Raw genomic sequence first — 23,523 nt, 5'->3', positions numbered from 1 at the left:
TTATCCATTCATCTGTTGAAGAACCTCTAGGCTCCTTCCACAGTTTGGCTACTGTGGACATTGCTGCTATGAACACTGGGGTGCAGGTGCCCCTTCTTTTCACTATATCTGTATCTTTGGCATAAATACCAAACAGTGCAATTGCTGGGTTGTAAGATAACTCTGTTTTTAACATCTTGAGGAATCTCCATACTGTTTTCCAGAGTGGCTGTACCACCTCGTATTCCTACCAACAGTGTAAGAGGGTTCCCCCTTCTCCAAATCCTTGCCAACATTGGTTGTCTTCTGTCTTGTTAATTTTTGCCATTTAACTGGTGTAAGGTGGTATCTCATTGTAGTTTTGATTTGTATTTTCCTGATGGCTAGTAATATCAGTGTTGTGAGTTTGAGCCCCACGCTGGGTCTAGAGATTACTTAAAAATAAGATCTTTAAAAAAAATTAGAAAGTTTTTTTTTTTTTTTTTTTTTTGCATCAAAGCAACTATCAAAAGTGAAAATACACCCACAGTATGGGAGAAAATATTTTCTCATCATTAATCTGACAAGGATCTAGTATCCAGAATATATATAAAAAATTTTTCACTCAGCAATAATTAGAAAGAGGCAAAAGATTTGACGGGACATTTCTCCAAAGTAGAAATATGAATGGCCAAAAAGCATATGAAAAGATACTCATCATCATTAGTCCTTAGGAAAATACAAATCAAAATCACAATGAGATACTACTTCACAGCCATTAGGATGGCTATAGTAATAAAAAAAGCAAGTGTTAGTGAGTATTTGGAGAAATTGGAAATCTCTTACACTGCTGGTGTGAAGATAAAATGGCTCAGCCACTTTGGATACTATTTGCAGTTCCCCAAAAGGTTAAATATAGTGTTACAATGTGATTTACCCCTGGAACTATACCCAGGAGAACTAAAAACTCACGTTCATAGAAAAAGTTGTACATGAGTATTCATTTCACCAAAAGGTGAAAGCATCCCAAATATCGATCAACAGTTATCGATGGATAAACAATGTGTGGTATATCCATACAATGGAGTATTTTTCAGCCAGAAAGAGGTTGAAGTACTGATACATGCCACCATAGGGAAGAACCTTGAAGTAGTGATACCACATGGATGAACTGAGTGAAAGACACCAGACACAAAAGGCTATCTATTGCATGTTTCCATTTATATTTCCATAATGGGCAAATCCATAGAGACACAAAGTAAATTAATGGTTGCCAGGAGCTGAAGGAAAGAAGGATGAAAAATGCTGAGGGGTGTAAGATGTTTTTTGGGGTGATGGAAAAGTTCTGGAATTAGCAGTGATACTTTAGCAACTTCATAAATATACTAACAACCACTGAATTTTATGCTTTAAAATAGTTAATTTTATAGTATGGGAATTACATATAAATTTAAACATATAAATTTAAACATCTGCTTCTCCCTCTGCCACTCTGTCTGCCTGTGCTCACTCAGTCTCTCTCTCTCTCTCTGACAAATAAATTAAGATCTTAAAAAAACAAAGAAACATCTAAAGTTTTTTTTTTTTCTTAAGATTTTATTTATTTATTTGACAGAGAGAGATCACAAGTAGGCAGAGAGGCAGGCAGAGAGAGGGGGAAGCAGGCTCCCTGCTGAGCAGAGAGCCCAATATGGGACTCGATCCCAGGACCCTGAGATCATGATCTTAGCCGAAGGCAGAGGCTTAACCCACTGAGCCACCCAGGTGCCCCAATAAACATTTAAATTTAAACAGAAGTGAAGAGGGAGGCAAAAGAGAGTCAAAGAAAGAGATGCCATGCTGGTAGCCTTGAAAAGTGAGAAAGGACCATGACAGCAGGGAAGGTGGGAAGGAGTAAAGGTGGAGAGAGGTGAAGTCAGGAGTGGCAGCAGTGGTGGCCACAGCATTGAATCTGAATTTTTTTTTAAAGATTTTATTTATTTATTTGACAGGCAGAGATCACAAGTTGGCAGAGAGGCAGGCAGAGAGTGAGGAGGATGCAGGCTCCTGGCCGAGCAGAGAGCCCGATGCGGGGCTCAATCCCAGGACCCTGGGATCATGACCTGAGCCCAAGGCAGAGGCTTTAACTCACTGAGCCACCCAGGCACCCTTGAATCTGAATTTTTTGAGGAGAATGAAGAAATCTTGAATACTCATGTTGGAGAATGGGAGAATAAATTGACTTATGGGATATAGTAGTATTTTTGCCCATTTCAGGAGCTTATTTAAGGATTTATCTGGTTTACTACTATTGTTTTAAGTTGTTCACAAATTATTACATCTGTCTTAGATTTTCACCCCCAAATGTATTTTAAAATTCTTTTGATTTTCTCTTGATGTTTAGAACAGGGTTGAGAAAGCATTTAGAAATACTTTTGGATGGATTCACTACAGCATTCAATTAATCAGAATATCATAGTTCCCAACATTTCTAGATAAAGAAGGTTTACCATAACATAATCTATATACAAAATAATACTATAAGCAATAATTGCTTTATAATAATATATAATAAAATATATATTATTATATTTATTTTATATTTATTTTATTATATAATATATGATATATTATATTATATATAATACTTATTATTATAATTATATTATATATAATAATGATTATTGTATAATAGTAATAATAATAGCAATAATTGCTGTACTATAAGCAAATAATTTGGATGTCTCTCCCCAGTTCTGATTTCAGTAGAAGGTTTCCATTAAAAACAGGTAGACAAACAAAAGTTCAGTTATAGAATATCTGTTTTAAAGTTCAAAAGAAAAACAACAAAAAGACTTTATCCCACAGAAGTTAGAAAAACCTTTATTTTGAAGTTAACGAACCTCTTAATTTTTTAAGTTTATAGATTTATTACTATTGGAATATATATTCACACTAGAGTGTTAAACAGTGAGAAAGAAAAATCCTTTCTGAGGAAGCAGATGGTGAAATACGACATGATGGGTGACTCTGGAGAGAGGTAAGGAGACTCCTTCTGAACTCCTTCTCTATGGGGTAGAGCCCACAAATACATGTGTTATTGCAATTGAGCTTCTCTGAGACCCTGTTCCATTCAAGAAGCTGATAAAAAATGTGACCATTTAGCTGCAAGTGGAAATCTCAGAGTGTGTGAAGCATAGCAACCAGAAGGGGGTTCCAAGGAAATCACCCAGCAACGATCAGAAAGTTGAAAACAAAGCAAGCCAGTAACCAAAACATAACCCAGACCTGCCAAGGAGTCAAGAAAAGAAAAAAACACTCCATTCAGAATGGAGATGCTCTGTGTCAGATTAAAGGCATCAGACCTGTACTTGATTACTCATATTTAGTATATATTCCTACTGTGTGCCAGTGCTTTGAGGCAGGAGTTCTAATTTGAACAAAAAACAGTACCGTCTTCAATAAAATAATAATGTATTCTTTAAACTCCAGCAGTATGGTGTGATAAATGCAAAGGTAAGTCATCAGCAAAATGCCATGGGAACACAGTGGGTTGGGGAGTTAAGAACCATGTTTACTTTGAGGTGTCTTTAGGAACTCTAGTGGATCTACTCATTTGGCAGTTGGATTTACAGGCCAGAGGCTGGAGCATACAACCTAAATGGTGATACTGGTGATAGGAATATATATAGGTAGAAGTGGAAGTCCTGAATTTGGAGAAAACTGTGGAGAAACTCATGAAAATGAGCTAAGAGATCTGGGAGCATTGGCATTTAAAAGGGAAGCCAGAAAAAAGGAAGATGGAAGGAGGAAGAAATCAACCAGGAAAGAGAAGCAGCAGAAGAGCGAGGGAAGAGAAGGCACCAAGAAGAAGCCAGTGTTACAGCACTCCAAAGTTTACATTGAATTTGAAACCGAGGAGGTCATTGGTGACATTCATCATACCAGTTTAGATCAGTGCTGGGTGGAAGCCAAGTTACTGTTGTTGAGAATTTATGTTGGTTGAGAAAGGAGGGGAGCAAACAAACACTTTCATGGTATCCTAAAGAAGAGTGTTACAGTCTTTACATTTGAATGGTACCCTTGGACACAGACCTGCTAGTGGCTGTTCAAGTGATCATTCTAGGCTGTACTTTAAGACTTCTCCCTCACTTAACAAGATCTGTGATCAAACCCTGAGAAGCCAGGAGAGAGTGTGAAGCGAACTGATACTTTATAGCAGTGACTGAATGCAAGGTCCTATACGTACATGATTTCACTTAATTCTTACAGAAACCTTACAATAAAGTTATGTTAGCTTAAGATTCAAAGTAACAATAAAAGTGACATGTAAGTTAAATAGCATTCCTACTAACCTCAATGGTCATCACTTTGCTTTGATTTAATAGCCTTGGGAAGACCTTTTACTTCTGTTGCTTATGGTTCTCCCAGATTTTGAAGTCTTTGGCATGAGCTGTCAGAATATTGCATTTAGGGTCTGTCCCACCTCCTTTTACAAGACACATCATGGAATCATTGTCTACATCAGAGCAACCTGCTGTTGAGGCTCAGCTCTGTCACATACCTGATTTGTCTCCTTCCCAGGTGATACTCAAACTACTGTTTCTTTCAACCTCTATTTTTCCCCCTTTCGGTCATGATGTGAAAAGATCATGTTGTGTCTAGAAGCTGTGTCCAATCCTATGATGATTTTCTCCACGTGGAAAAATGTGCTCTGAGCAACTAGTTTGAATTATTCACCTGCTGCTTGTATTCCCACTTTTTATCAGGTTAGACTGTGTGAAAATACTGTTTGGGGAGGTCAAAAAAATTGAACGCCAGAAATTCCCTGTAAGCCTTTGGTGATCACCTGAGTTCCATGGAGGAAGTGATGGGAATATTGACTCTTGGTATCTTAATGTTTACACAATTTTTGTGTATTTAGGTTCTATTTTAAGATTTGTGTTGTTTACATAATTAGTAAGGTCAGTCTATTATTTTAATGTCTAGGAGATATACTAACTCACAGAACAGGACCTCAAATTGGAATAGGTTAACAGCGGACTCTATTTCAAGCTCTCTATCGTTTAGAGAACGTGTATCCAAGAAGCTGAGTTTTTATAGCACAGTTTTTGAAATAAGAAACTAAGAGGAACTGGTCTTTCCAGCCCACCTGTGAACAGCTCTAGGCACTTTAGTCAGATCTTTGTGTTGCTGAATAATGTACCTTACACAAATTCAGATCTGAAGCTAAACCTTACCCTGTTTTCAATTTCTTAAGCAACACGCGAACAAAACCATATTTACTTTAAGTATCAAGCTGTGTGTTTATGTTGACAAAAAAATCTTAAGATGAAATCACATAGACTAAATACCTACTTGTTATTTGGTTTAAGAATCCATTTAAATACATTCTTATTTCCTTGAGGCTCAGACTCTTATATCAGAAAACCTATTTATGTTACACTCTAAAATCAAGGTATTAAACAATTCACCAAACACTAACAGAATTCATTATCACCTTCAAATCATTCTGGAGTAGAATAAAAGAACCTCACAGTTGAAGGTCATCCAATCCAAATCCTAATCCCTTATGTTTGAAGAGCCTATAAAACAGCTTCCATAAAACAGTTAATGAAAATATTAGTTATGCTTAAAAAATATGACTTTAACTTCAACCCATTTATCCTAACTATAATCTCTGATTCCAGTATGAACATATCTAATCCACTTGCAAGTGACCATCATTCTGATCTTTTAAGAAAACTATGATACTCCTTCTAAGGTCAGAATTACTGTGTGATTTCAATGTATAGTGTTGTTTTGGGGGGAGGGAACACACAATACACTTCCATTGCTGTGTTTCCAATCATAACCTCTACCTTGCCATGTGAGAGTGATATTCGTGTGCCCCAAAAGCCCCAAGTTCAGTTTGTGATGTTTAAAAATAGATACATGTTTAATATCAAACAATAATATATGAAATAATTTATATAATAATTGATTCCTATACCTACTAGTAACTTTATTGGGAAAAACAGTACTGAATCTAGAAGAAAAGAAATGAAAGGACTAAACAAGTGGTCCCCAAAACTAAAGAAGTGTTTAAGAAATGCTTTCTTTTAAGGAATTCTTATTAAGGAATAAAGTTGTAAATAGGAAAGGTATAATTAGTCTTGAAAGCAATCATTTGTTAAAAATAAGACAAACCTTCTTGGTCAGAAGAAGAAAATTGTTGCTTATGGGCTAGTATTGTTTTAGGAAAACTTTCAAGTGTTGCAAGGGCATTATGAAAGTGCGTGTAGCCAGTTTCAAAGTAACTGTGCTAAGTGAAGCTTGAGCCATTCCAAACTGTCAAAGTATATGATCTCTCTAATGATCTGGGAATGGAGTTTTGTCCCACAGTCTAAAATCCTTAGTAAGTTACCAATATGGAGGGTGGGAGAAGCCTTGGTGTTGGGCGCTGTTGAAGCATAGAAGAAACACAAGAAGGTGAAGTAGAAGAGATTCCAAAGGCATAAAAGGAAACAAAGATAGCAAGTCTTGGCCTTTCATACCTGTGACCTTATCCTAGTGTGATCTAGTCAGAGAATGTTAGAGCTGAAAATGACCTTGAGAACCCTGGATTCTATTGCTTCATTTTCAGATGACAAAATTGAGCTTCAGAAAAAAGCTATATGATGGTAGACAGGGATTTGAATTGAGTAATCTTTTTCCCATTCTTGGTGAAAAGTTTATATTATTTAATATCATCTAAACTGTTCTCATTAGTTATTGCTAAGATATTATTATAATAAAAGTGATGCAGTGGGTGCATGTAAATGTGAATGAGCAGTGGCATCATCATTACTATTTTTACAGAGTTTTTGAAAATGGAACTCTCACATCTATTGTAGGTCAAACACTTGACTAATCCCCTAAAAGCCTAAAGACCAGATTCTAGATCAAACCTCTAACCTGGTTTCCTTGTCCAGTTTCTGGCCTTCAACTTCCTTGGTGGAAATGATTATTGACCCTCCTTAAAGAGCGTATATTGACAAAGCATAAGATTTTCATGCCTCCATTGGATGTTGCATGGAGAATCAGAGCTGATGTTCTGCTTTGCAAGTGAGAGGCCATGATAGAAAGATAGGGTTAGAAAACCCCCAATCTTTGGACTCATCATCCTTCATCATCATCCTTCTGTAAACCACCCTCCTTGGTGTGTATAGTCAGCAGCATCCCTGGGACAGACCATTACTAAATGTCTTGACAGAGCTCTTGTCATCAGGAGTGCCCAGCTCCCAGGAATGAAACCAGTTCATGGTATTTGCTCTTTGTTCCTGGGAACAGCCCCTTCCTGGGGCTGCTCCACTTGTCAGCCACACCTCCTGAGGAGAAAATGCTCTCCCAGAGTCTTCCAAGTGTCAAGTTTGAGTTCCTTCAGTAGCCAAGACAGCTCTATTATTTTTTTCTAAAGTCTCCTGATGTTGCAGTTCCTGTTTTAGTGCAGTGTTTTCTGACCTGTGGGATTCAGATGCCCAAGAAGTCATTGAATTGCCCCCCAAAAATGTGAATCAATATTTACATCAAGTATGTTTGTAACTGAAAAAATAACATTAATTAATGGTTATTGTGCTTTATATCCTGCACTGTGCTAAGCGCATTGTATATATCATCTCATCTAATCTTCACAAATATATCGGGCACCTGGGTGGCTCAGTCGGTTAAACATGCAACTCTTGATTTCAACTCAGGTCTTTATCTCAGGGTTGTGAGTTCAAGTTCTGTGTTGGGCTCCACACTGGATTTGGAGCCTATTTAAAAAGTAATTAATTAATTAATTAATTAAATCTTTACAAAAAAGCTATGAAGTTTATATAGGGGCTACTACTGTTTTATAGATGAGGAAACTCAGTCTCAGAGATGTTTAGTAAATTGCTTAAGATCACAAAGCTAGCAGATCGATAGTAGTCAAACCCAGGCCATTGAATTTCAGAGTCTACAGTCTTAACCATGGTATATCTCTTATATATATGCAATTAGTTTTTTACAAATATCTGTATACATTTTTGATTAAAAAGTTATAGACTTAAAAGCATTATACAATTTACAGTAGATTTTTGTTATTTTATGTTTTTATTGTTTTTGTATACTGAAAATTCCTCAACTATTTTATGCTTGATACAAAATATATTATTTTTTAAGAGATTTCTCAAGAGTCTTGCTCAAAGCTTTTTAAAAATATGATAGAGAAAAACAACTTTGTAAGTTGATGGAAAACCACACTTATACCTGCTCTTTTTAGCAGCCTTCTGCTGTACCCTGGGAAGGGACCCCACCACAAATTATGCCCTTGACTGAAATGAGCACCAAAACACCTTTCAGTGAAGACCTTGAGTTACACTAATGCACCAACCCTGACACAAATTAATTGAACTAAAATAACGTGGAATTATTTTAATTGACCAGCTACTTTATTCATTTGTTGATTCACCCTTCTAACAAATTTTTATTGGCTCCTAGTAGTCATTGAGTTAGAAACTAACTCAAGAAATGGTCTTGGCCAATTGCAAGGCAATATGATACCTGACTAGTTATTTTGCCTGCTGAAACTCTTTCCTTATTTTTTGTATTTATATTCTAGATACCCTCACTTAAAAGCAATCACTTAGCAAATGGAAAACTTAAGAAATACAGATATTAGAATTTCACTCTAAAGAATCACCAGGTCCCACTCTACCTGCTCCCCAAGCTTCAAAATTTCACTGGCCATGGGTTACTCTACAAAGATGTTAGGTATGTTAGCTGCTAGCTACATCTTTGAAGCCATACTTAATGGGTTCATATGACACACACTGTATGGGTGCTCTGTTCAGGTGCAAATGGGATTCCAGGAAAAGTTCTCAAAGAGCTTTTACTTCTGCTTTTGTTTTAAAGAGAAATTCTGATTAATAGATTTTTAGGGAATTCTATTTCAAATTTTGAAGTTAGAATCAGGAGGCAGGCCAGACGTAAAGGAATTTAAAGAGCTTTTGCATCTCTGAAAATTTGCATCAAGACAAGTTTGCTACCCCAGTGACATGGCCCACATGTAAAAAGCTGGGCTTGCTACTACCTCTGACCTGAAGCCCATTGTGAGTAAACTGCCAGGTACAGCATGCTTGTAAGAACCCTTCTGTGCTTTGTAGGACTCCTCTTTCCCACAGTCTACATTTCTATCCTGAATGCTTTGGCAGTGTGGAAGCTCTGCTACTGGCCAACAGACTTGCTTGGTGCTGTCTGCTCAAGGCACCTGTCCCAAATCTGCATAATAAGATTCTCCCTACCTGTTAGGATCCCTGATGAGGTGGTTTCAAATACCATGGCTACTTTTCTCTTTCACCTGAATGTTGCTCTTTCCATTGATAACTATTTTCATTAATTCAACAAGTATTTATTGAGTGTCAGGCATTATTCTAGGACCTGGGACTATAATGGTGAACAAAAATAGAACAAAACAAAACAACAAACCTTGCCTTAATGGAACATTCTATAGATACCAAATCCTGGTGAACTGGACTCCTCCCTCATCTGCTACCGCTGAATACTTTTCCTTATACCTGAAAACCCCATTTCCAGATTACAATTCTCTGTAGTCCGCTGTCCCACTGAAGTAAAAGGGCCCAATCTTTTTGCAAGAAAAGGTACATGACCAAGAGCAAGTACATAAGGCTAGCAACACCCTAGAGATCAAAATGAGTTAAGGTTTGCAAAAATGTGGGAAGCAATAATTATAACTTTTGAAGTTTGAATTAAAAAAAGGAACAAAGAGGCAGTAGGCCCATTGGGTAGCATAAAGGCAGCACTGATCTATTGTTGAAATAGAAAAAAACTATGCTATTAAAGCTCAGTTTTACTTCTGTCTTCTTACTGGCAAGAGGAGAGACACATTAGCAAAAGAAAGGGAAGCCCAAGGTGGAAGAACTTATTTACTTTAAATAGTCTCTTAATTCTAGTAAATTGCATCCCAATGTTTCGTGAAAAATGTCCAAATTACATTGCTGATCCAGCCGGAAAGTAGAAATATAAAGAATGGTAGAAATTCTAGTTTACTGGAGATGCGTAAGTACTGTCTCTACTTTTAAAAAGTGGAAGGGAGGGGTTCCCCGGGTGGCTCAGTGGGTTAAAGCCTCTGCCTTTGGCTCAAATCATAATCCCAGAGTCCTGGGATTGAGCCCCATATTGGGATCTCTGCTCCATGGGGAGCCTGCTTCCGCCTCTCTCTCGGCCTGCCTCTCAGGATCATTGTGATCTGTGTCTGTCAAGTAAATAAATAGAAATCTTAAAAAAAAAAAAAAAGTGGAAGAGAAGTTTTTCATAATCAATGTCAGTGACTTGATCTTGGATTTTTAAAAGGTCTATAAGCTATTTACTGATAGACAAGGCCCATAGGCCTGTGTGGGGTGTGTGTGTGTGTGTGTGTGTGTGTGTGTATGTACTTATGGGTCACATCTATGATGTGGCCACTGCCAAAGTGGTCTTGGTGTGTTGGCCTTAGGCATGAAGGCCTCAGGATGGCACCTGAATCTTCTTCAGTTGTTCCAGGTGTTTATAGAGCTTATTTTCCAGGCCATGAGCCAGGACCTGCATGTAATTTCCATCCTTCATGTCATTCTGTGTCTTCCAGAAGCAGTCTGTGATCTTGTTCTGGCTTAGGTTCTCCATGAGGGTGATCACAAGTTCCACTTCATCCTCAGTGACCTCTCTTTGTGAATCAATGTTTATGTTCCTTAACCCCACACAGCAATATCTTTGTCCTGCAGCCTTACTGGCAATGATGGCAAAAGCTATTTTTAGCAATCCAACAAATGGTGAGTACTCACAAAATGTGCTGGAATTCTTGAGCTCACTAGAAAAATGGTGGTAGTATGCAGGCCTCCTGTGGGGGAGAGATGTTGGATTTTAAAGAGTTGGTTTGGAAGCTTTTAGGTCAGGAGAGGGCGTATTAGGACCCACAGTCCAAATTCATCCCATTGCTTATTTTTTTCAATAAAGTTTTACCTCAACAAAGCTATGCCCCCTTTTTTTATGACTACTTTTGTACTATTAGAGCATTTTTTGAGAATTTACAATAGATACCATAGGGCCTGTGAAAGCCCATTTTTACTAAGTGTAAAATTTGCTGTATTTACTATGTGTCCTTTTGTAGAAAAAAATTTGCTGATCCCTGCTCTAGGTAAAGAAGCATGGGAACTAGGGCTTGAATGCTAACTGTCTAATGAAACAATATTGGGGTGGGGAAAGCAACCGGGTTTACTAGCTATATAGATCAGAGAAATGCTGTTTATTTTGAACACCTCATGTTCACTAATAATTCAACCACCATTTCTAGAGTATTTACTATATTGCTAAGCACTGGGAATGTGACTATAAATATCTGTTGGGTAGAGGAGACATATCTAAAAAGGAATAATTTAAAATAAAGTTGTACTTGCTATGAGAAGGGTGTGTTCAGAATGAAGGGAGATCTCTGAGCAGGGAGTTTACAAACCTAAAGAAGACAAAGTGCAAGTTGAAACTAAAGAATGAGTGGGAATGAGCTCCTTGGTGAAGTAAGATATTCCAAACGGATCTGTTTCAGCAGTGGTACAGGGAAAAAGGTAGTATATTTAGTGAGAAAATAAGACTCAACGTGATACTGTTATAAAGTGCACAGTGAAAAATGGCAGGGGAGGTTGAGGCCAAGTTCAGAGAAGGAATTTTTGCCAAGTTGGATGAACCTGAACTTTATTATAGAAGCAAAAGAGAAGTACTGAAGCATTTTAGTTGCTAGAATAAAATTGTCAGATTTGCAAATTAGGTAAACCTCTTTGGCAATGCTGTAAGTCAAAACAGGAATCCGGGATGGGGCACCTGAGTGGCTGAGTGGGTTAAAGCCTCTGCCTTCAGTTCGGGTTATGATCCCAGGGTCCTGGGATCAAGCCCCGCATTGGGCTCTCTGCTCCGCAAGGAGCCTGCTTCCTCCTCTCTCTGCCTGCCTCTCTGCCTACTTGTGATCTCTGTCTGTCAAGTAAAAAAAAAAAAAAAAAAAGGAATCCAGGAGCCCGCCTAAGGCTCCAGAATCCAGTCAAGAAGAGGTTAGTGTCTGGACTAGGGTAGTAGTGGTATGGATTGAAAAGAGGAACAGATGTGAGAAATATAAGATGTGAGACAGGCATACTTTAGGGATGTTTGATTTAATGATGCAAAAGGATGATAAATCAAGAATAATTCATAGATTTCTGGTATGGTACCTAGATAAATCATGTGTCAGTAGCTGATATGGGAAAATTAAAAAGAGAATCAAGTTTGGGCATGGGAGAGATGATGAACCAGTTCTGAACCTGGGATGGTTGATGGGAAGAACTTGTAGGTTATCTATTTGGAGATTTCTAGCAAACAGTTACATCCTGAAGCTTAGGGGGAAGATGGGACTAGTCAGCCATGTGTACAACTAGTGATTGAAAATATATTAGAAAAGCATGTACATTAGGAAAGCAGGGATCCCAGTGGAACCATCAGGAAATGCAACATTTCTGAGTGATGAGCAGAGAAGGAGTAACCCATAAAGGAGACCAACAAGGAACTATTAAAAAGTCAGGAAGATGGATGGAACTAGAGGGTATTATGCTAAGCGAAATAAGTCAATCAGAGAAAGACAATTATCATATGCTCTCACTCATATGTGAAATTTAAGAAACAAGGCAGAAGATCATAGGAGAAGAGAAGAAAAAATGAAACAAGATGAAACCAGAGAGGGAGACAAACCATAAGAGACTCTTTAATCATAGCAAACAAACTGAGGGTTGCTAGAGGGGAGGGCGGTGGAGGGATGGGGTGACTGGGTGATGGACATTGGGGAGGGTATGTGTTGTATTGAGCACTGGGTATTATATAAGACTGATAAGTCACAGACTTGTACTCCTGAAGCAAACAATATATTATATTAATTAATTGAATTTAAATTTAAAAAAAGTCAGGAAGAGGGCTCATTTTCTATAAATCCCTTATGGAAAATGGATAAATATGGTCTGGATAAAAGTAAAATTAGGCAGACTAAAACTATTTGAATGAGTACATCCAAATGCACTGATTAATGTCCAATGTCAACCTAGAGAGAGGCTCCTAGACGAGAGAAGCTAGACTCTCCATTATATTCAGCTTTTCAATTAATGTCTTAGATAAAAGATACCTCCTTAAATGTTTGAACTATGAGAAACTGAGAGGAATAGAAAATATGTAACATAAAAAAATTAGGATGTGAGAAATCTTGAATGACTACAGCTACCATTTCTATCCAATAAAATAAAAGTTTAAATGGATTAAAGTTTTAGTAGTAAAGTACATGATGGGAAAATGTGACTTAGAAATTTATTGTAGAAAGAAAAAACTTATAGGAACTAGTTGATAATTAACTTAATATAAGTCAACAGCATGAAGTGGGTGCAAAAAAGAGGTAGGATGATTTAGACTGACTGAATTGAAGAATAGTGTCTAGAATAGTGATTCTCAAACTTTACTGCCCATGATAATCAGCTGGGGAATTTTTATTGCTCCTTCCACTCCATACTAATTAAGTCAAAATCTTGGGGTGGGGGGCTAGGCATCAGTAAAACTCCCTGGGTGATTCCAGTGTGCAGTCATATTTGAGAAAAAGTGAATAGGATTGAGAACAAAAAATAGAATAATGGTTTTTAGCTGGGAGCAGGAGACATTAGAATCACCTGGGGGTATTGTTCAAAATACATATGGCTGAGCCCCCTTTTCCCAAGGTTCCAATAAGCCTTTTTGGTTGGGGTTCTAATGTACCACCCCTCTCAACTTGGGTTGAGAACCAGTGGCCTAGAATAGCTCTACTCTGTACTGCTCAGACCATCCCTAAGGTCTTGAGTTTGTTCTGGCTGCCTCTCTTTACAAAGGCCTGTAGATTAGAAGCCTCAAACTGGTGACCACAGGCTAGATCTTTGGTCCTAGGAGACGGAGAATAGTAGGGATTGGGAGGGTGGTAGCTAAAAAATGAAACATTGTCAATATTTTTAAAACTAAGAAATTTCATATGATCTTGATTTTTAGGTTTCCTTAAAAAATGGTGAGATCTGGCAAATCTGATCCCACCTACCCCCTTGCAATGATCACTTAGTGCCCAGTCATGGCTGTCAGCTTTAGAACAGGGCTGTACTCTCTAGCCCTAAGTTCACTTATTTACATTTTCACACAAACTCTCAAAGATGCTTGAGTTGGCTACCCCTACTATAAACCAATGGATCATGTTCTAGGGAAGAACAGGAAGGTGGAAAAATCTTAAAAGTATGTCTTATAAGGAGTGCTTGAAAATATCTACAGTATTAGATAGAAGAGAAAACCAAGTAGGGCTCCTCACGTTCTTGGGTCATTGTCATGTGGAGGAGGAACTAGACTTGCTTGGACCCAAAATGAAGAAGTAGGCCTAGTGGGTAGAAGCCACTGGGAGACAGATCTAACTCCACATCCCAACTAATTTTCTAATAAGCAGAACTGTCTAAACAGGAAGGTATGCCTTTAGAGATAGTGAGTTCTCAGTCATAGAGTTGTGTTGGGTTAGATGTCTGACATCTCTGTGGGGGATAAGGCAGGCTTGGGATGGGTTTTGAGGTAGAAACTGCAGTGGGGCTTGGGATGGATGCCATTTGATCAGGGATCTTGGTGTCTGGAACCAAGGGGCAGTTACTGAAAACTACTTCTTAATGAAGTGTTGGATCACAACCAAAAGGTCAGTTTGAGTTCATATTGACAATCCAAAGAGAGCTAAGCAGAGTTAAGTGGGGTACAAATTAGGGAGAGCAGTTTGGAGCTGATAGTGGTGACAGGGTAATCTGGAGCAGTTCCTGAGTTTAGGGAAAGGAAGGGGAAGAGTAGGGTGATGTTGGTAAAACCAACTCTGGTCTTTCCACCTTAGGCATAGCTGGGCCAGAGTGCTAAAGGGACTGTCAGCCCTGAGTTGGAATGTGGGGGGATACTCTAACATTATATGAGATGTGTCTTATAATGAATGGGCTTCCTAGCTGTGGTAGATTCTGATTCCTGCTTTGAAAATCATACCTGAGAGCCAAGAATAATTTGCATAATCTTTGCCTTTTCTGATTACGAATTTGTGTTTTGGGATGAAGTTGACCATCTTCCAACATTTGTAATATTTTTAAAATTGTGTGAAGAATAAGGTTAAGAATGATTTCAACATAATTTCAAAATTAATAAACCCATATTCATGTGTCATAGGACTTTTTCTTTAAAATGCTTTGAACTTTTCTTTTGATTGTAAAATTTATGCTCTTTCTTAAAAAAGAAGAGAGAGAGAGAGAGGGAAAAAATCACAAAGAAAATTAGAATCACCCATAATTGCATCACCTAGAGGTAAATACAGCATAATTTGGAATGTATTCTCCACTCTTTCATTGTGCAAGAGGAAATTTTTTAAAAAGATTTTGTTTATTTTAGAGAGAGAGAGAGAGAGCCTACTGAAGCAGGGGTAGGGGCAGAGGGGTAGGGGTAAAGGGGGGAGTGAGAGGAAAAAGCAGATTCCACACTGAGCTTAGAGCCTAAGGAGGGCTTGATCTCAAAACCCTGAGATCATGACCTGAGCCAAAATCAAGAGTCTGCTTAACTGGCTGAGCCACCCAGGCTCCCCAAAGAAGTTTTAAAAAAATAATTAAACATGAAATAAAATTTTAAAAAACTGTTACAGAACTTTTTTTCACTTATCTCTAACTTTTTCTTCATAATTAAATATGGGGGATGCATAGAATGGTGGATAAAAATATGCATTGTTCTAAAAAAAAAAAATGCATTGTTCTGCACTTACACTGCCATGGGTCTTGAGTTCACAATATAGAACAATGTAGAAATTCTTTTTTTTTTTTTTCCTTTTAGGTTCCTGGACCCAATTCTAATGTGTTAGTGGGGTTTTCCCCTCAACACCAAGCAATTCCCAGATACCAGCAGAGTGCCCAAGGGTTCAACTCAATTCTGACATTATTATCTACCTGGAGATAGCATCAGATTCCACAGGTTAAGAATTCAGTCCTGTAAGACTGCACCCCTTGTGCTTTGCATGCCAGTTGCAGACCCCAGGCTATTACCTCAATAACCTCCTCCTTAGGCTTAAATAATTTGTGTGAGTGGCTCACAGAACTCAAGGAAATACTTACTTAAATTTATCAGTTTATTAAAGGATGGGCAGAAAGAGATGAATCAACAACCAGATAATGATACATAAGGTGAGATCCCTAGTAAAGAGATTCTATCCTTGTAGAGCAAGAGGCTTGAAGTTGAAGTGTTGTTGAAGTGTTCTGGTTCCCCATGCACTGAAGCTACCTTAAAAAGAAAAAAATAAAAAAGATTAAAAAAAAAGTTCTCTTTGGTTTTTATGGAGGCCTCATTACATAGTCATGATTGAGTAAGTTACTGACCATTGGCTGATTCATCCTCCAATACCTCTTTCCTCCTCAGAAATTAGGGAATAGGAGTAAAAGTTCCAACCTGCTAATCACATGGTCCTGCTGGCAACCAGCCCTCTTGGGTAGGGCTGACCAAATATCATCTGAATGACCAAATATATATTTCTTGTAAATCATTGGATCACATTTTTCTAAAAGAGATGGCAAAAAAATTTTAACTAGCTTTTTAGCTGGTCTGAAATCCTAATAATAAATGGACACTAAAACATATACAGGGAAATTTATAGATCACTGCATTCAACAAAAGCAGAATGTATATTCTTTGTATATATGAACATGTATGTATGAATTCTATGTATATATGAACACATAAATGTTCAAAGTGGCTTTATTAGTAGTATCCAAAGTACCCATCAACAGGTGAACTACACATATAGGGAACTACTATTCAGCAATAAAAAGAAATGAACTATTCATCCACCCATCAATATTGGTGAATCTCAAAATAATTATGCTGATTGGTAACCTAGACAAAAAAGAATACTGTTACAGTAAATACATAAAGTTCTAAAAAAACAAACTCATCTGTAGTGATAGAAAGCAATTAAGTGGTTGCTTCAGAAGAGGAAGGCATTAGAGGAAACTTTGGGGGATTATGGATATATATATATATTTTTTTTTCCTAAAGATTTTATTTGTCAGAGAAAGAGAACAAGCAGGGGGAGTGGCAGGCAGAGGGAGAAGCAGGCTCCCACTGAACAAGGAGCCTGACCTGGGACTCGACCCCAGGACCCTGGGACCATGACCTGAGCCAAAAGCAAATGCTTAACCAACTGAGCCATCCAAATGTCCTGATGGATATGTTTATTATCTTAAATGTGGTGATGGTTTTGCAGGAGTATCAAACTTTTCAAATTGTACCTTTCAAATATGTGCAGTTGATTGTATGTCAATTATGCTACAAAATTGTGTATAGCAGCAATGGCCACAGTCGCCAAACTGTGGAAAGAACCAAGATGCTTTTCAATGGACGAATGGATTAGGAAGATGTGGTCCATATACACTATGGAGTATTATGCTTCCATCAGAAAGGATGAATACCCAACTTTTGTAGCAACATGGACGGGACTGGAAGAGATAATGCTGAATGAAATAAGTCAAGCAGAGAGAGTCAATTACCATATGGTTTCACTTATTTGTGGAGCATAACAAATAGCATGGAGGACATGGGGAGTTAGAGAGGAGAAGGGAGTTGGGGGAAATTGGAAGGGGAGGTGAGCCATGAAACACTATGGACTCTGAAAAACAACCTGAGGGTTTTGAAGGGACAGGGGGTGGGAGGTTGGGGGAACCAGGTGGTGGGTATTAGAGAGGGCACGGATTGCATGGAGCACTGGGTGTGGTGCAAAAATAATGAATACTGTTATACTGAAAATAAAAAGTAAATAAATTTTAAAAAAGAAAAAAAAAGAATAGCATCATTGTAAAAAAATATGCTACAAAAATCTATTCTAAAAAAGGACAAACTCATGTATGCCTCCTTTTGAGCTCTGTGCTCAGGTTTCATACACACATGCTTTTGAGGCTCCTGGGGTTGATGACCTTAACTGTTTAGCAAATGGAATACTATGATCATTGAACTTCTCTCATAAAATATCTTTGAGTGTGCCTGGGTAACTCAGTCAGTTAAGCACCCCAGTTCCTCATTTTGACCCAGGTCATGATCTCAGGGTCAGACATTGAGGCCCACATGGGGCACTATGTTTAGCGTAGGGTCTGCTTGAGATTCTCTCTATGCCCCTCGCCCCACCACACATGCACACATGCATGCTCTCTCTCTCTCATTCTCAAAAAAAAAAAAAAAAAAAAAAAAAAAAAAAGAAACATCTTTGGTGGCTGAAGATAGCCTCTTAACCATGCCTGTCTCACTCAGGATTGAACCCAGTGTAGTCAAGCCTCCTCTACCCTTTTTCCAAGCAATGTCAGAAAGTATAGGATGCCACGAGATTGTGAACTCCCTGGGGCAGAAACTACCCATCATTGAACTTTGTCATCATGAAATCATCACATCTCGAGCCTGGCAGGTGTGAAGTATATATTCGTATACTGAAATGAATTGAGTGGAATCACAGTTTTCTGAACAATGTCTATTGAATCAACTCATAGGTTTCCTTTGGTTAAGAATTTTATAAGGAGTCTATTAACTCAGGTACTTTTCACTGTTGGATCCAAGGTACAAAGTCCCACAGCAGATAAATTATCTGACCACTTTACAAGACCCTGAAAAATGATACTGGAGTATTTGGCCGCTGAGTTTGACTAGAGTCTTGGCCTGTAGCCTGTGTCTCAGCTTTCTCTCTAGCTGATAAATCTTCAGTCAGATTGGTGGTCTGGCTCTTTTGCATTCATCCTTGAAATACTGCCTTATGGCTCACCCCTGCCCACCCTAATGGTTCTTGACTGTTTACTAACAAGCCCCTCCCAACTCCCCCTCCCAACGAACAAAATACTGCTATGGGAGCACAAGCTAAAATTACTTCTCGGTGGTTCATTCCCAACCCGGGCTGCACACCAGGATCTCACCTGGAGAGATTTAAAAAACCTGGTGAGTGCCATCTCAGGCCAATTAAATCAGAATCTCTGGGTGTGACCTCTGGGTACAAGATGGTCTGTGTTGTTGTTATTGTAGTTTTAGCTCCATAGAGAGTTGGAACATGCAGCTAGTTGAGAACAACTGCTAGGTCGATGGTATCACCTTTTTGTGTGGAAAGTCAGCACTTTCTTAATATGTCTGATAAAACCTGACTGCCTTTATGAACTACATTTTCCTGAAAGGTCAAGTTCTCTCATTGGTTATGTATGGGTCATGGTAGTTATGAGAAGAGTTACCCTGTAATTAAAATAAGATGAAACTTAATTCCCGTAGGAAATTACATTGTACCATATAGTAAATTATAATTTTCATTGGGAAATTATAAAAAAAGAATTTAGCACTGGCTAGAATAATATAATGTTTAATTTTTTAATTACATAATTAAAAGATAATTAGCTGAATAGGTAATCATTTGTCTAATTGCAGTGATTAAATGATTGCTTCCATAATGTAAATTACCTTCCATCATAGTCAGCGATCTAAAATATTTTCTAAACAGCTAGGGGTATTTTAAACATTGGATCATTTTATGAATAAACGGCCTATATTTGGTTGATGGTCTCCCTGTGACCAACTTGTCAGCTGCACCAAGGAAGAGACCAGGAGTTCAGTCATCCTGAGCTGCAAGGGTCTATCAGAATCTCTGGGTCTTAGCTAAGCAGGTTGGTGTCCCAAGCATAACCCAGGGGCAGGGAAAGGAGACTGCAGGAGCTCAGGGTTCATTGTGGGGTGCTAGATATTGCATTTGTGTCTTTAAAAACTCTGAGTCTCAGTTTTTTCACCTGTGAAGAGGGGATAATAACACCTGGCTTAAGGATCGTTGCTATTATGTACATAGTAATAAAGCTCTTAGCATAATACCTGGCATACAGTTAATGCTTAAGAAATGGTAGTAATTATTATCTTTTAAGTTGTTTGGGTTTTTTTGGTTTTGTGTGTGTGTGTGTGGGGGGGGGGGGTTGTTGTTTTTTGTTTTTTGTTTTTTGTGCCGGAGCTTTCTTATATTGTTCCTGGTCCTTTATTTGGCTGTCCATAGAGAGGACCTGTGGTGACACAAGGACACCCCAGACTTAGGTCACTGGATTCTGGATGACAGTTGCTGGTGCTGCAAGATGGAGTGTCAGGTGGGGATGAGGGTAAGTTCATTTGTATGGGTCTCTCCTATGGAGGAGGGCTTGGGCACTGGGGCAAGCCCAAGTCTGGAGGGAGAGAGTATCCTTGCCTTCAGCACTGCTCCAAAGATAGCCTCACAGATCCGAACTAGACAGTGAGCAGGAGATGTAACAATGGAAATCAAGCCTCTTTAACAAACACTCCTATGGAGATCTGAAGTCTATCTCAAGCTCTTAGGGAAAAAAAAACAACAACATGTTTTTCTTTTTTATATTTTTCAAGGTTTTTCCTTCCTGACTTTCCTTTCTCTGACATTATACACACTAATTGAAATTGAGCTAGATGTTCTGCATCCAAGTGGAGAGATCTGGAAAGGCTCATCTAGATTTGTGCTTTCAAAATGGGTTTTCAGTCTCCTGAGCTGAGTGACTCAGAGGGGCTAACAGCAGAAGAGGATAGGGTTCCACATTAACATCCAATGTTTCCACACATCAGATTTGGTGAATCTACTTTGATCTGTTTTGTTTGTTAGGGTTTTTGAATAAAATTCTACTTGCAAATAAGGATTCTTATTAAAAAAAAGTTGAAAAACTAGAGAATTAGTAATTCTTCCATGTTATAAATGGAGATTAATGTTGTAAAGTGACTTGTTTGAAGTTACACATTTAAAAAATAATAGAACTATGACTGGTAATTTGTTCTTCTGATTTTCAGTCCAAAGTCATGGTCCCCTATATTCATGCCTCTTAGAAGATAGGGAAAGGCAGGTAGAGACTCACTTTCCAGGCCATGGCTGTGTGAACACGAACACACTGCAAGAGAAATCTTCCAGCCAAGTGAAAGGAAGGCTGCACAGTCTCCGCATCTCCGAAAGGAAAACCATACAAAAAAGGGACACAGAAAGGACATATGTTCTCTTCATTCCTCTCTTCCCTTGGAAGCTTTCTATTGTGTTGCCAATTAAGCAGCATGACTTGGGATAGGCAGCTTGGAAGCCATACGATAGTTTGTGCATTGTAACCAGGAGTGGCGGAGGACCCTGGAGCACATTCATTTCATGACAGATCCTCAGGAAAATGTTACAGAGAAACTCAAGTATCTCTATTTCTCATTGCTAAAACTTAGGACTCCTTAATTATGGATCACCCCTGGTGGTACTCAGCTGTAGCATTAATGGGCAATCAATATCTGGCAAAAGGATATGCCCTATTCAAAGGTATTTAATGGAACCCTGTGGTTCCCTTCAACCATACTGCATGCATTCCTTTTTCCTTGACTCTAGACTTTACTTATGTTCTACCCTCGTGGTGTCACTTCAAAGTGTGACGTGATTCTCTCTTGGATGGAATCTTGATTCCTGGCTCATCTATCATCTAGTAAGGTCTTATTTCAGCACCCTCCACCATAATCTTAAGCATTCCCACATAAATTCCCACCTTTAGTTAACATACAACTAAGTAAAACATGTTTGCTACTCTCCATTCCCGGTTCTATGCAGAACGCTGTGGATAAGTTCCTCCTACATACAAATTCCAGTGCTGCTGAGAAGAAGAAATCCTTTATATGTGTAGGGTAGGTGACAGGAATGAGCATTGAATGGAGAGAACATGGGCAAACATCTAAATAGACGAAGAAAAGTAATCAACTTAAGCAAAGAAATAAAACACAACCATTGGTTAAGTCTTGAGTGATCAGGACTGGTAATATGAGGTCACTCCCTTGGTTGACTATGATGACTATGATGACTCCCTGGTCATGCACATATAGCCACAGAATCCCTGCTAGGGCAAGACTATAGATGGAAGCCAGACCATGTGGCAATTATTCTCTTTAGCACCATATTGCTTTGAGAAGCTTACCAATCACTATTGCTAAACCTCCATCTAGATTCTTCTACCTTATTTCAAAGCCACAACACATTATTCTGGTTGGCAACATAAGGTGGAGTGGTTTTTGTTTTGTTTTGTTTTGGGTTTTGTTTTTTTGGTTTGTGTTTGTTTGTTTTGAGGAGTAAAATAAAGACAAGGTAATTGTATTGTTAGCAAGAAGTATTCAATACAATATGCTTTGTGTTGTTTTAACATTACAACTTAACTAAATTGACCTTGGTTTTATACCAGTTGAATAGAGACGTATTTCTCTGATTTAACAAAGGGCTGAAAGAATCATTAAAACATAAAATTTATGCATGCACCATCTAACTACCTCTCTGTAGCTAAATGTAATTTAGCTAAAATGTAATTTTCCAGCAAAGAATTTGTGGGGAATTAAAATGAAAAGAAGTAAAGCCTTGGGAAAGTAACACCAAAATGGATGGAAAATATGAAATTATCTCAAGTCCAAAAAAATCTGTTTCTTATAAAGAATTGGAGATCTGTTGCACTTTAGAATTATTTACATTTTTTCAAAAATGTTCTCACTGTCAGTGGAAGAATAATATGTGAAGAAGTATCTTTTGTCACATGAGCCATGTAATAAAGAGCTGGGAAATGGTCCAAAGGACTCATCCAATCCAGTCCTCTGAGTCCAATAGGCTGATGACCTCAACTGCTTGAAATAAGTGCTTCCTGTCTACTTTTGCTAGCTCTTTCTTTTATGTAAAAACAAGCACACAACCAAATTAAAAAAGGAAGACCTATTTTTCTTCTTGATTTTTAAAATTTCTTTAAATAAAAATCTATCCCAAACATTATATATTTTAGACTCAGTTTAGCTCTGTTTTTCTTTTTTATTTCATGTAGTATCAATACTAGGAAAAGGATCGAGTTATCAGCAATGTGCTAAAAATTTCCCAACACATATGAATTTAGCTTTACATATATAAAATAAAATGTGCCAATCTGAAGGGGGATTAGTTAGAATTAACAACATTGAAAAAAAGGAAAACTGTAGAAGAAAATCTTAGTGGCGCTCCTTTAGCCACTATCCAGGGGAAAAGGAGCGTTGTGTTAGTCACCAGACTTGAAACACTGAGATCACACTGGGCATCTCACATCTATTTTGAGATCAATCTATTAGGATGCTTTAGCTTGCAGATATTCAACTTGAAATTCAGTTGGGCCCTGATTCAATATTTATCAAGAAAACTACTATTATTAGGATTTCTGTGATGCTCCATCCATAAAGAAAAAATAAACTTCACCCTGGACAGACTATAGAATGTTTAGTTGGAGTCAAAGCTAGAGAACTTCTTCTAGGAGCAAGCAGCCTCTAGAAGTTCTTTTGGTTTGAGACTGTCCTGGTTTGTGCTGGGACACCGGTGAAAGGAGTTCTGTTCCCTAATGACAACCAGCGGTGCTAGGGATACACACCTGGGCTGGAGCGTGTGCAAACGGATATCAGGGAGCCAAACACCAAGCTGGAGCCATCTTTCCTCCTTCAGAGAATATGTCTCTGAGCTGTGGCTGG

General features: G+C 38.2%; 1 long non-coding RNA gene across 2 annotated transcripts in view; it reads left to right on the top strand.

Moving 5' to 3' along the window:
* Positions 1 to 23,523, top strand: part of LOC309864299 — a 140,084-nt gene that overhangs the window by 24,549 nt on the left and 92,012 nt on the right. For both annotated transcript variants that reach the window (XR_014311445.1, XR_014311446.1), the window contains exon 2: positions 20,039 to 20,138. This is a non-coding gene — a long non-coding RNA (uncharacterized lncRNA). The remainder of the gene's footprint in view (positions 1 to 20,038; positions 20,139 to 23,523) is intronic.

This window comes from Mustela nivalis, assembly GCF_964662115.1.
Source record: "Mustela nivalis genome assembly, chromosome: 5".
NCBI classification, from domain to species: Eukaryota; Metazoa; Chordata; class Mammalia; order Carnivora; family Mustelidae; genus Mustela; species Mustela nivalis.
The sequence above is the reverse complement of the archived record's forward strand: the minus strand, read 5'-3'. Positions and strand labels throughout refer to the sequence as shown.